Below are 13327 nucleotides of genomic sequence, written 5' to 3' on the forward strand. Positions count from 1 at the left end.
GGGGGGGGGGGGCGGGGTGGGGGGGGGGGGAGGGAAAGGGGAGGCGGAGGTGGGGAAGAGACTGAAATATTTAATAAATAAATAAATAAAAAATTGAAAAAAAAATGGGAAAAGGCAAGTATTCTAGTGAAGAATGGAATTGGGTTTTGTTTTGTTTCTTGAGACAGGGTTTCTCTGTGTTGCCCTGGCAGTCCTGGAACTCACTCTATAGACCAGGTTGGCAGAGAATAGAATTGAAAAGAGAGAGTGTGAGTCTGTGAGCACAGGGGATAAAAAATATGCTTTATGGGAGAAAGAGAGACAAGAACGAATTTGGGTCACTCTGAAAACTTCACAGGCTACACAGAGAGGCCATTCTTCCACTTACTGGTGAAGAAACTGAGGTCCAAGGAGGTTCTGTAGTATCACAGACCACAAGGCCTAGTGTTAGAGCTTGATCTAGAGCTCTCCTGAGTCACTGTTGATATTAAGTACTTCACATAGAGCACCTCTTCAAGAGCAAAGAGATAATAATAAAAGAAAGCAGAGAGAGAAAACTACTGGACGAAGGGAGTTTCTAAAGTGCCAGTTTCACGGCCTGCCTAGGGCATCCCCTACAGGAGTAGTGTGAATGGAAGTTTCTGTCCTGCCTGATCCCATAGTCATTCAGTCCCAACAAAACACACAGAGGCTTATATTAATTATAAACTTGTTGGTCTTTTAGCTCAGGGTTATTATTAACTAGCTCTTACAACTTAAATTAATCCATAATTCATATCTCTGTTTAGCCACATGGCTTGGTGCCTTTCTCAGTGAGGCATTCTCATCTTGTTTCCTCTGCATCTGGCTGCTGACTGTAGACTGAGCCTTTACTCTTCCCAGAATTCTCCTAGTCTGGTCGCCCGGCTATACTTCCTGCCTGCCTATTGGCCAATCAGTGTTTTTTTAAACCAATACAAGTCACAAATCTTTATAGGGTACAAGCAAATTCTCCCACACCAGAGCAACATGAAGAAAACACATTAGGCTCTGACCTGATACCCCCACATGTGGTTCAAGAAGGGGAGTGTCCAGGATGTGACTTCCCCCATGATTCCTGGTAGATTTCTATCTGAGATGCTGGCAGCCACAGATGTAGGCCTCTGAGGTGACACATCCTAAACCTTCTCACCTGGCTGGACTTTTCTGTCTAGCATTTGTGGCTGAAACAACAGGCCACCCAAAGGAGAATTCTCAGTCAGTCTTACAGAGAGTTCCAAGGCTCTCTATAAGACTTCAACCTTTGAAGTGGGCTTTGCAAGCAAATAAAATCTGTCCTTGTTGGCACCTAAACTAAACAAGCTAAATAAGTACTTAAAAAAACTGTACCCCATAAGCCTCTGCTCTATTAGGAGAAATCCTGGTCTGCGTGTGTTTAGTGGGGCAAGTAAAGCCCACTAAGAGTGGGAAACTCTTCCTTATAGACTGTCCCTTTCCATAAAACCCAAAGCTAGCTCTTTTATGAGGAGTCTGTGCCCTGATAGTAAAGCATTAGACAAACAATCACCTGAAAAAAAAGCTCATCAAAGGAAATAGAAGGACCTGGACCTGCTGCATCTGCTGGAAAATGCACCTAGGGATGTCAGCACTTGGGTAAATCTCTGCAGGGGGGGAACACAAGGAACTTCTTATTTAATTACCATGACAGCTGTGGCCTTCCCACATTTTTTCCTAACTACGTATAAAAAGGCTTTGACTTCCTGGCTCCCCAACATACCTTTTGCTCATATTCAACCATCTTATGGCTAGAACAAGTGGCCACAAGAAACTTGATAACAACATGGCCCCTTGGGTTAGAAGGGGAGTACCTAGCAAACAAGACAAGAATAGTTCACATTTGTCAAAGCCCTGTGTAGGTAAGGAAAAGGCTGAAGTGCTTACTCATCTATTCCTTCATTGAGCCAATCAATAGGTTAGTATTGAGCCTATCTATGACATCAGACACCATGCTTGGCCAGAAGCCCTAGAAATGCAGAAAACATATTCCATACCCTCAAGGGCTTGCTGTGCTATAGAATTCCTCTGTCTTACTCTGTGCCCATGAATTATGTCTAGGAACAAAATTCATATTGATGAGGCTGCCTCATTCTCTGTCACACTTCAGTTTCTCAAAGATTGATGCTTACCTCTGACTCAAGACATTTGTTTATGCCATTCCCTCTTTCTGCAATGGTTTTCCCTCCTTCCTTCCTCCTTCCCTTACTTGATTTTAGCAGCTTTCAAATCGTGATTCATGCATCTTCTTAGATAAATCTATCTACATCTGTCTGAGCTACCATTGTATGTTCTGTGTTACCACATTTCTTCTCAGTTATTATTCATTCATGTATAATAATAATAATAATTCAATTTATCTCTGTGTCCTGTTATATAGAGAGTTTAGAAAGAGAGGGGTGCATCTTGATTTTTCTCAACATTGAGCTCCTATACCAGGGCCTAGAACATCTTGAGCCCTCAGGAAATGCTACTTCATCCTTGTTGAATGGATCTAGAAGATGATAGTAGAATACTCCCATCTATGCAAGATAACATAAAAAACTTTAAGGAGGGAAATTCCTTTGCATTGTTTCAGTCCATATTTCTGGCTCCCTTCATCCTGGCTCCCTGGTGAAGGTGAATATCCTAGAAATGGGAACTTGTCATGGAAGCTCGTCAGATCACAATGGACAGGAAAGAGAAAAATACAGGAGCTAGAGACAAGACATAGCCTCCAAGAACTAACCCACAGTGTAAGCTTCAGTTAGGCCCCACCTTCTAAAGTTTCCAGTACCTCTCAAAGTAACACCAAGACCTGGGAACTAAATACTCAACGCATGAGCCCCTGGCAGATATTTTCTATTCAAACTATAGCAGAATTTCTATTCCAGTTCTTAATGCTACAGTTCAAGGTTGAAGCTATCTGTATAATCCACACTGAAACTTTCAACAGCATTTGCATGTTCGAGTGTTTCAGGAGTCACTGTGGAGTGTGAATGAATAAAAGCTCAAACCACACTTGACTATGTTCAGGCTCTATGTCTACCAATTGTATAGCTTGGACAAAGGCTTATGTAATCTCTGGGCCAGGCTGAAAAATGGCTCCTCCAAAAAATATCCTTGTCAAATCCTTAGACTCCATAACTATTGCTTTATGTTTTAAAAAGGTCTTCACAAATGTGATAAAGTTAACCAACTTGAGATAAGGAGAAAATTCTGAGCTATCCCAGGGGTTTCATAAACACAGTCCCCTGTTGCCTTATAACACAGTCACAACAAAGAGAACTGAGGGCGACAGGGGAGATGTAAGGTGACCACAGAGGTAGAGGTTGAAGTGATGCAGCCACAAGACAAGGACTGCCTGGAGCAGCCCGAAGCAAGAAGAGGTAAGGAACAAATTCTCCCCTCAATCTCCACTGAGAGCGTAACCCTGACAGCATCTTGAGTCTAGACTATTTGTCTCTACAACTGTGAAAGGAAATCAATTTCAGTTGTTTTAAGACACCCAGTTTGTGCTAATTTAGTATAGCATTCGTGGGTATCTGATCTCTAAACTCACGTACCTCATATGTGGAAGGGAGACAACGACACATAACCTATAGGATTGTGCATTTAAACAAATCAAAAGGCACTCGGGGAATAACTCAGCCCTGATGATCACGATCAAAACCTCTACATCAAAAAGAGAACGTCTGTCAATCACAGCAGAGTTGGGTCCTTACCTCACTTTTCAATTGCCGGGAGGGAAGAAAAAAAATCATTCCAGATGTCTGATGACTCTTCCCACCTGTGATGCAGATGCCCTTGTCCTTCGCATGCTGCTGCACCATTGCCAGGAAGCCAGAGGCACGCCTGAGCTGTTTGAAAGAAAAAGCCAGTCTCCCCTTAAAACATCGCCCGATCTAACCCAGCACCTGCCATAACCCAGATGCTCAGCGGGTCCTTGGTGTCAGTGAGCCCTTGGCTCATTACAGCTTAAACAAATTTACCGAGTTAGCAGAAGAAAGGATAAAAGCTTCCCAATGAAGGATTGATGTGAATTTGCTTTTTATCCCTACCTGGGTAGCAAACTTCGCTGGAGTCATCTAATGGAAGATGGTGGTAACAAGTTTAGGTCACTCTTGCCAGCATGACAGGGATCCCTGCAAACATCAAGGCAACTCTTTTAGGGACTGTTTAAGGTTATTCTCCTTGTGTGTCCCTGCCTTTCCAAGGGCTTTCAAATTTAGCAAGAGCTCTTCCCAAATGATTCTCAGGTGGTTTTGCCTCACACACACTCCGAGTATCAGCATATATTTTTGTTTTACATTCAACCTTTAATAAGGCGGTGAAAGGTGTGTATCTAGATATGCTAAAAATTCAAGAGGTGAATTTCATCCCAAGAGTGATGCTTATTCACGGGTTAGCATAGGTTAAGCTAAAAGTTAGTTCCCTGACTCATGCCGATTGCGCATTTCTGCTAGCGTGATCTACATTTCTAGGCAGTGCATGAGATATTTTGACAGTTATATATATGCAGAGGTAGGCTATTTTCTTTTGATAGTATTTCAAACTCATTTAAAGTTATTGAAGCAGTAACCTTAGTAATTATAGCGACTGGTACAATATTAATGATAAATCTGCTTAAAGCAAGTAAGAGATATTTTATGACTATTATAAATATGAGTCACCCAGACCAAAGCCAGCATAACAGGACCAAAACTTTTCATGAATGTCTCTTTGCGAGAAGAGAGGCTGTTTTCCTGATTTTTAATTTGAGGGTAAATAATAGCTGCCAGTTGACGTGAAGCTGGATCAGTATGTATAACCTCAGACAGGGAGATAGGGAGGTTAATTTAGATTTCTGGAAATATTCAAGCTATATTTTAGGGGTTGCTGTCTTAAAAACCACATAATTCTTTAAATTTCATAAATTCCATTAAAAAGATGTATAGAAAACTAGATCAACCCCTCAAAACTATCCTAAAATGCATTAGCTAGATAGAGCATTCCTACTTGACTCTGGGGAGCTGTAACTCTCCAGGGAAGAGTTCAGCCCTTTACAAGGTTGAATCCTCACTTAATCATTCCACACATTCATTTTGAGTCAGTTTTGTGTTAGACACCAGACTAAGACTAAAGGAAACTTGTGAATACTTTCTTTGGGGTCGCTGGGTTTGTACCTAAGTGTGACTACGAACCATAAACAAAAGGTTCCACCTCGTTGTGTCTGATCTAGGCTTCTCATCTTGCGTTCTGTTACCATCTTCATGTTGAATTTCAGATGTCAGTCACCATGCCATTTCTCCAGGATATTCTCAAACTCATGCATGCTGTGCTAGGAAGATCAACTCAGATGAACAGTCTGCTCAGGTAACTCCTGCCAGTTCCCACCACAGTCTGCTCAGGTGGCTCCTGCCAGTTCCCACCACAGTCTGCTCAGGTGACTCCTGCCAGTTCCCACCACAGTCTGCTCAGGTGACTCCTGCCAGTTCCCACCACAGTCTGCTCAGGTGACTCCTGCCAGTTCCCACCATAGTCTGCTCAGGTAACTCCTGCCAGTTATTACCTTATCTACTCAGGTAACTCCTGCCAATTCTCACCATAGTCTATTCAAATAATTCCTGCCAGTTCCCACCATAGTCTACTCAAATAACTCCTGCCAGTTCCCACCCAGATTGGCCACTTTTCCTACCAGGCTTATTCAGCAACAATAGGAGGTAGGTTCTTGTTTCCTTAGAATTAGTGACATATATTTCTGTGTGGGTTACAAATCAAATCTCTTCTCTGTTGCTGAAATAATGTGTTCTTTGTCCCGAATCTAAGACAATGGTCTGAAGTAAAAATCGAGTAATAAAGGATGAAAAATGCAAGACTTTTATCTAAGGAGCCCTTAGCTTATTCTAACTAGAAATGAAGGCAAGGTGAGTAACAGGTATCCACAGATTCTGTTGCAAAATCACCTCAGGTATTGCCCAGGGGTCCAGAAATATCAAAGAATTCTCAATAATCTATCATCAAATATATTCAAATACCTAGAATAAAAACAGGTATATAAAGGAACTCCTGAAAACATTTCCATGAAGGTAGATGAGTTGATTTAATCGTTAAATAATTGATGACCATTAAGCAGAGACTGTATGAAAATCTTCCTGGTTAAGTCAAAGGGGAGAGTTTTGCCTACACCTTATTTCTTCCTAGGGCCACAAGACATCCAGCTCTAACTCTACAGACATGTTGGACTGGCGGCAGAAGTCTTCAAATTTAATAAGACTATTCCCTACCTTATTTAGAAATAGAATAAACAGTAACTCCAATGTCACTAAAAAGGGCCAGATGGACATTCCCACCACCGCTCATGATGAAACTAACGCCTCTAAAGAGAGTCCACGGAATTACCAACTACATTTTATGATTCTCCACTAAAACAAACAAATGAATAAATATGGAATCTTGATTAGTAAAATGTGTAAACCATCCCTCTTTTATTACTTCAATGAAAGACACATTGTATGCTTAAATTACACATTTTGAGCCGGGAAATCCTGATAATTGTCTTCTTTTCATTTAAAAGTGAAGAAAGCAAGGAGAGGAGGTCCTCATTACGGAGGAATGGTAATGCGGGCCACAGTGCCTGGAGTCGATCTCTTCAAAGTTGGAGCTAATATTGCTTCTTCCCTGAACTATTTTTAATTACACTCCTGATTTTCTATTTGGAGACATCACAGAACTGTTCTGGGGAATTGTCACACGACCACAAGTCAAATATGAGCTAAATATGAGAAAATGCTGCCATTTTATCTGATTTGTGGTTCATTCAGGCACCATTATCTACTTTTAATTAAATAGTATAAAATGCCCGTGGTCAGCAGTTTGACTTTTCATTTCCTTCCAAAGACAGTGATTCAGCTTGATTGTCCCCACCTCCCCTGGAATTACACAGACTTACAATCCTGATCTGATACTGATCCGATATCTGGGCAATTTAAGTTTCGGCTGCAAACATCTCCTGTCTAACCACACCTAGAAAAGAGCACAAGAATATGCCGGAGAACATATCCCGTCCCAGATCCGGCATGCTGTCAACGAGACACAACCCCAGCTCTCCTCAGCAGACACTCCAGTTTCACCACCTCTCTTTCCTAGTGCCATACCCCTTGTTGATTTATCGTCTGCTAAGTTCATTAGTGATCCAGAGGACTCCCGTGGAATTGCCTAAGGCAGCAGAAGAAAGACCTCCACTTGCTGGCTGTGAAGAACCCGGACAGTTCACTACTTCATTAAGGCTGCTCTTTCACTGGACAGTGGCACACTGTGCGGCCCCTGCCCCTTTCCTCAGCCTCACACCCCTACCTCATCCCACTCCTGAAGAACAAAGACCGATTAAAGACGGAGGAAGGCTATAACGCCCAACACTTCCGGTCCCTACGGGTATACGAACCATTTTATTTTCATTGTTGATCTGTTTCACAGGCAACGGCTCTGTAACTAATTTTTATTTCTTTACTTTTAATCAGTTCAGATCTAAATTAGATAGGGTCTCTTCAGAGGCAGTTTAGCTACTAAATAAGGAATGGGGCTCTTGCTGAAGAACAGCCTGCTTGGTCCTTTTCCTGGGGAAACAGGCAGTCCCTGGGAAAACTATCCCTCACACACACACCAGGATAGTACTAAAATTATCTCCAAGATCAAAGTTCTCAAGAAGGGATGGTTTTTGTAACCCAAAGAGGAACGAGAGAGATTAGGTGATTGGTAATGAGCAGGAAGTGACCCTGAATGCAAAATACTCTTGGAAATAATCTTGATTTATTTATAGCTAAATGTATGATTGCAAAAAAAATTATTTTCAGCCAAACCACAGAACTTCTTCTTGATAATAATAATACTTAGCACATAAACAAGCACTCTACATCTGCAAAGTGCTTTGCAAACATTAACTAATTAATCGTTAACAACACCCCAGTGAGGTAGGTAAGTATTACTCAAGTATTCTCTTGAATGTTCAAGCCAGGATTACAGCAAGTCCAGAGTGGGTTATTATTGCTGGTGTGTGTGTATGTGTGTGTGTGTCCTGCTCAACTCTTCCTGCATGAGGGACCTGAGAAGTCTTCTAAGTGGGAAGACAGCTCATCCCGGGGAGACTGAAGCCTTTTCAGGCCTGTGGCTTTGGAGTTTCCCGTGTAAAAACCAAACAGCCTCTGAAGTGGCCTCTCTGAACTTGCAGGGATTTGGTGGAACGGCATAAGGACTAGGTTGGAGACAGAAAGCCAGCCAGCCCCTCCCCACACTCTTCAGCTAGTAGGGTGTGAGCTGTCTTCACCTTCGATAAGAGAGACTAAGTTCTCACCTCAGAAAGAACTTTTGTCATTAGTCAGGGAAGGGTGACTGACAGAAAAACGTCTCAGCCTAGACGACACTGCCATCTCTCAGGACAGCAAGTCATGTGCCCCCAGAACCACAGAAATTGCTGGGAGCTCAGGCCAGAAGAGCAGAGCTAAGCAAAAGCCAGGGAGGCCGTGCTGGGGCAGTGCATTTGAACTGTCCCAACAAAGACGCTAAGGTGGAGATTCAAAGAGCCCCTTGTGAACATTGCTAGCGCTCTCTGCTCTCATCTGACTGAAGGTGCTGCAACCTCAGACAGTGAAGGCCACCGTCAAAGCATCGGTCTCTTTCCTGGGTTGGATAACACAATGTCAAAAATGACCTTGGGTTTTCCATTGATTTCTCCATTTACTCATTAATAATGGCTAATGTGTACTGAGCATTTCCGCTGTGAAGGTCACCCTGCTAAATTCTTTACTTTTATTTGGTTATTTAATCTTTGCCACGATCCCCTCAGGAACGTTCCTCTACCATCTGCATTTGAATATCTGTAAAAGAACGGGAGAGGGGGCTGAACTGGCCAGAGCCACACAGCTGCTGAGACACAGCACTAAAATCTGGACTCGGAGATTCTTGGTACCACCACCTGAACCGTGGTGTCCTTGCATACTACATTCATCTCATTTTGAGCATATCCTTAGCCCAGAGCTGAGTGCTGGGAACAAGCACTGAGCAAACAGATATGGGTTTTCAACGATGGACAGACAAATAGCAAACCTTCCAAATTAAAATGCCATTTTCAACTGTAATCAGGACTGGGAAAGAAAAAAGAAGTCCGAGTTTCGTGAGAGAAACAGGAAACCCGAAGCACATGAGAGAAGCTGAGCAGGGCCCTCTAAGTCAGGGACATCATTTAAATTCAGGCCTGGAAGATGACAGGAGAAGGCGGGGCAGAAAGGTGCCAAAGAGAATCCGGTCAGACAAAGACAGAAGGCCCGGCCCGAGGTGGCCAAGAGTTCAAGAAACGAACCAGCATGATGAGTGGAGAGTGGCCGTGGGCTGGTCCACAGAAAATGGGGTCACAGAGAGAAACCGGGCTGCAGGGGCCATATGTGTCAGTTAATGTTGACGTCACCACCTGATGATCAAAGTATACGGCAGCAGGGACATGAAGAAGTCTGAAGTACATGAAGTACATTGCTCTCTCCTGCAAAAGAAGCCCAGAGATGGGCGTGGCTGCTCAGGGTCAGCAGGACAGCTCCATGCCTGCAGGATGGGGATTTCTTTCATCTTCCTACATTGTCATCGAGTCCATGGCAGGACCCACCTGAATCATAGAGCAACAATGGAGACCAGCCCCCAGCACGGCATACTAGATATTTAAGAGGGAAGAAGGAAAGGACAAAGATATTCCCAAATCGGCTTCCTTGAAGCACCTTCTAGAGCTCCCCCAAAACGTTTCCACTTAAGGATCTCTGGTTACACCTGCTGCCCATCCATGTCTGTTTGCAAGGGAAGTGGGGGGCTATCAGGATGTCACCAGGCAGATGCTGCTCCTCAGGGAAGGGAGAAGGGGCAGCAGAAAGGCCTGGAGTAGATGCCACTGCGTGCAATTGTTTGGATTTCACCGTGGGAAGTGATAGAAGTCCCTGAAAAGTTTGAAAAAGAAAAGCAACATCAGCTAGTCAGCATCTTTGGGAACTCCAGCCAGAACGCAGATGAAGTAAGAGCAGGCACACAGTGTGACCTACTGTGGTTGTCCAGGGCACAGATGAAGTAAGAGCAGACACACAGTGTGACCTACTGTGGTTGTCCAGGGCACAGATGAAGTCAGAGCAGACACACAGTGTGACCCAATGTGGTTGTCCAGGGAATCAATAGAGATGCCATGGCTTTGATGAAGGCAGGTCATTTGAAATAAGAAAATGGTGACATTGAGATGTGCATTGAGAGCGGACGAGTGAAACTGTTTATGTATTCAGCAGGGTCCCGTAGCTGTAGGGGCTCTCCAGGATAACGTCTCCCTTAGCAGCACCTACAGACATATGGCAGAAGGTGCCAGTTACACAGAGGGAAACACTAGAGGCACGGAAGGCGTGGGTGTGGAGGAGAGAGAGATTTTAGTCCTAGACATCTTAAATTTAAAATGCAAGTGAGAGATCCAACAGAAGATGTAGACAGGCGACAGTTGGACAGGCAGACCTAGAACTCACAGAAGAAGCGATAGCTAGAGATAAATATTTGGGATCCATCGCCTATAGTTGATGTTTGAAATCACTGGGATTAAAATAAGTTCTCTTTCGGAGAGGATATCAGAAAGAAATAGTCATATATGTCTTGGGGAAGCAAAGTTAGGACCAGACAGGGAGTGTGGGGCAAACCAAGAAGGCCAAAGGAGACCAGAGTACAGAAGGAAATCCAGCAGAGTGTGGTATCAGGACATCAAGAGAAAGGGCCTTCCAAGGAGAAGCCAGCTTGAACAGAAGATACTAAGAAATAAAAGGAGAGTTTAGTGGTCCTTATTAGAAGCAGCACTGTGGAAGCCACTGGCAGTTTCTACCAGAGCAGGTAGAACAGTAAAGAAGATGTGTGGATGTGTGTTGAAAGGTGTATGCTGAGATGGGGGTGCACGCAAACCCTTTGCCTGGTGTGGACATTAAAGCTGAGTTAAGCCAGGAACTGGAGAAATTGAAAGGTTATGGATAAATATTTCAAACATGGAAACCACTGATGCGTACTTGAAGCTCATTGGAAAGAACCCAGGGGGAGAGAGGGGTTGAACTTACAGCATAGGAGACAGAAGATATGAGACTCAGAACATACAAGGGGGCCTGTTTCCACTGAAAAGGCCATTTTCAATGACCCAGGTAGGCAGATAAGAACAGATTTGAGAGAGATAAATGAGAGAAGTCTTCCTCAATGGCTTTAGTTATCTTTGGGGAGATGCAAATTTCAACAACAATGAGAAAACTTACCCCATGTGTCACATTGACAGAGAGGAAAAAGGTGATGGGACAGCAAGCCTGGAGATGCCAGCATTCTTGCACACGGCTGGAGGGAGTGAATATTGGTGCACTCTGTAGAGAGGGATCCAACAGCATCTATTAAACAGCAAATGACGCACAATTTGACCCATCTACATACTTTTAGGAATGTATCTTGCAAATATACCAACACATATGCACAACCACATGGCTATAAACATTATTGCACAATTTATAATAATAAGACTTTGAAAATGACCATCATTCGTGATCTGGTTAAATAAATTCATGTACATCTTCTAGTGGAATGGGGTTATATTTAAAAGAGTGAGGATGTTGGATGTACTGAAATAGGTTCATCTATGGTACAAGTATAATTAACAAAAAACAAAAAAGAAGTGATGCCATACATGTAAAAGTAAAGAGAACGGGTAAGAAAAATATATGCACGTTGGTTTTCATGTTTGTGACATTGCTGGAAATGTATACACTAGAACTTCAGTGACTGCTTGGAAAGAGGCCTAGGAGTTTAATCAAATGAGAAGAGAATGCTGATTCTCAGCTCCTCTGGATTTCTAATGATTTCACTGTATAGCTTAGTTTAAAATCTCTAATATTCTGTTAAAAATTAGAGGGGGGATCCCTACATTGTGTATTATAAGTTATGGTGACTCGTTGAGGTAGAAGCCAGGCCTGATAAAAGTTTGACGGTGACGCTGTTTGGTCTTGCGATAATGTCCTCCCACACACACCCTCCTTTGTAACCACAGTGTGAAGACAGAGGTTGTTACATTCCCCTAGGCTACAATGTCCCGGCGAGTGAGAATAGAGGAAGCGAGTGTGGGTTTTTATGACTCTACTATAGTTTTTGTGATGATACTAAGACAGGCATTGGGATGTAAGATGAGAGGCAGGAATGAAGAGAAGCAGCAAGGAACACGAGTCAATAGGAGACTCCAGGAGTTTAGTGTAGACCCTGATCATGACTGGGTATGCGCTAAGAAAGGATTAAACTTAATGTTCCCGGAGTAAGCAAAGAATATTTTGTTCTTCTGGAGGACAAGGATAAGAGGAAATAATTACATTTTTAAAAAGGCCACAAGTAGAGGACTTATGAGATGGCTCAGGGGGGAAAGGCATTTGGTCTGCAAGCTTGGTGACCTGAATTTGGTCCCATGTAAGGTGGAGAGAAAGAACTGACTCCACCACGTTGTCCTCTGACTGTCACATGTACACTGTAGCACACAGGTCCCTGCAGCCCCCAGAGACAAACAAAATAATACTAACAATAATAAATAGTTTTGAAAAGAATAATACATGCAGAGAGAGGAGAAAACAGAAGAGCAAGTGGGTCACAAGGGTATGTCCCAGGAAGAGAAGCAGGATGCAAAATAATTAATTATATTAATTGTTTATTTTTAATGACATGTGTATGCATTGTGGAAGTGGGGGATATGCACATGTGGGTGCAGGTGCCTGAAGAGTCCAAAGGAAGACACTGGAGTTCCTGGAGCTAGGGTTGCAGACAGGTGTGAACGGTCTAGTATACGTGTTGTGAATGTGCCATGGCCCTGTGAGAGAGTACCACCTGCTTGTAATAACTGAGGCATCTCTCTAGGCCTAACAGGCTCTCCTGGGGATGCTGAGGACAGTTCAGTGAATTGATATCACAGGCAGGATGCTATCTTCAGACATCATAGCACAAACTCTGAGGGGAATGCTGGGAAGGCTTTGTACTTGGGATGAGTACAGCCAAGTAGCTCAAGTTGAAGATGGGAAAGTTATCTTTCTCATATAAATGATGGTAATGTTCTGACTAGGACTCTCTCTCTCTCTCTCTCTCTCTCTCTCTCTCTCTCTCTCTGTGTGTGTGTGTGTGTGTGTGTGTGTGTGTGTGTGTGTGTGGTGTAGGGGTCTTCACAGATCCCCTGGAGTTGTGGACCCACACTCTAGTCCTCTGCTGCAATAGCAGCAAACACACTTAACCCCATCTCTCTAGTCCTGACAATTTCTTTATTAAGATTGAAATCATTGGCCTTTGCTCATGA

The 13327-nt window shown here is 43.2% G+C and overlaps 1 pseudogene; it reads left to right on the forward strand.

Annotated features, from left to right (window-relative positions):
- The first annotated feature begins 3331 nt into the window (after positions 1–3331).
- Positions 3332–13327, forward strand: part of LOC126488302 (probable ATP-dependent RNA helicase DDX5) — an 80593-nt pseudogene continuing 70597 nt past the window's right edge.

This window comes from Alexandromys fortis, unplaced genomic scaffold (genome assembly GCF_014885135.2).
Source record: "Alexandromys fortis isolate MF-2015 unplaced genomic scaffold, M_Fortis_MF-2015_v1.1 scaffold_169, whole genome shotgun sequence".
NCBI classification, from domain to species: Eukaryota; Metazoa; Chordata; class Mammalia; order Rodentia; family Cricetidae; genus Alexandromys; species Alexandromys fortis.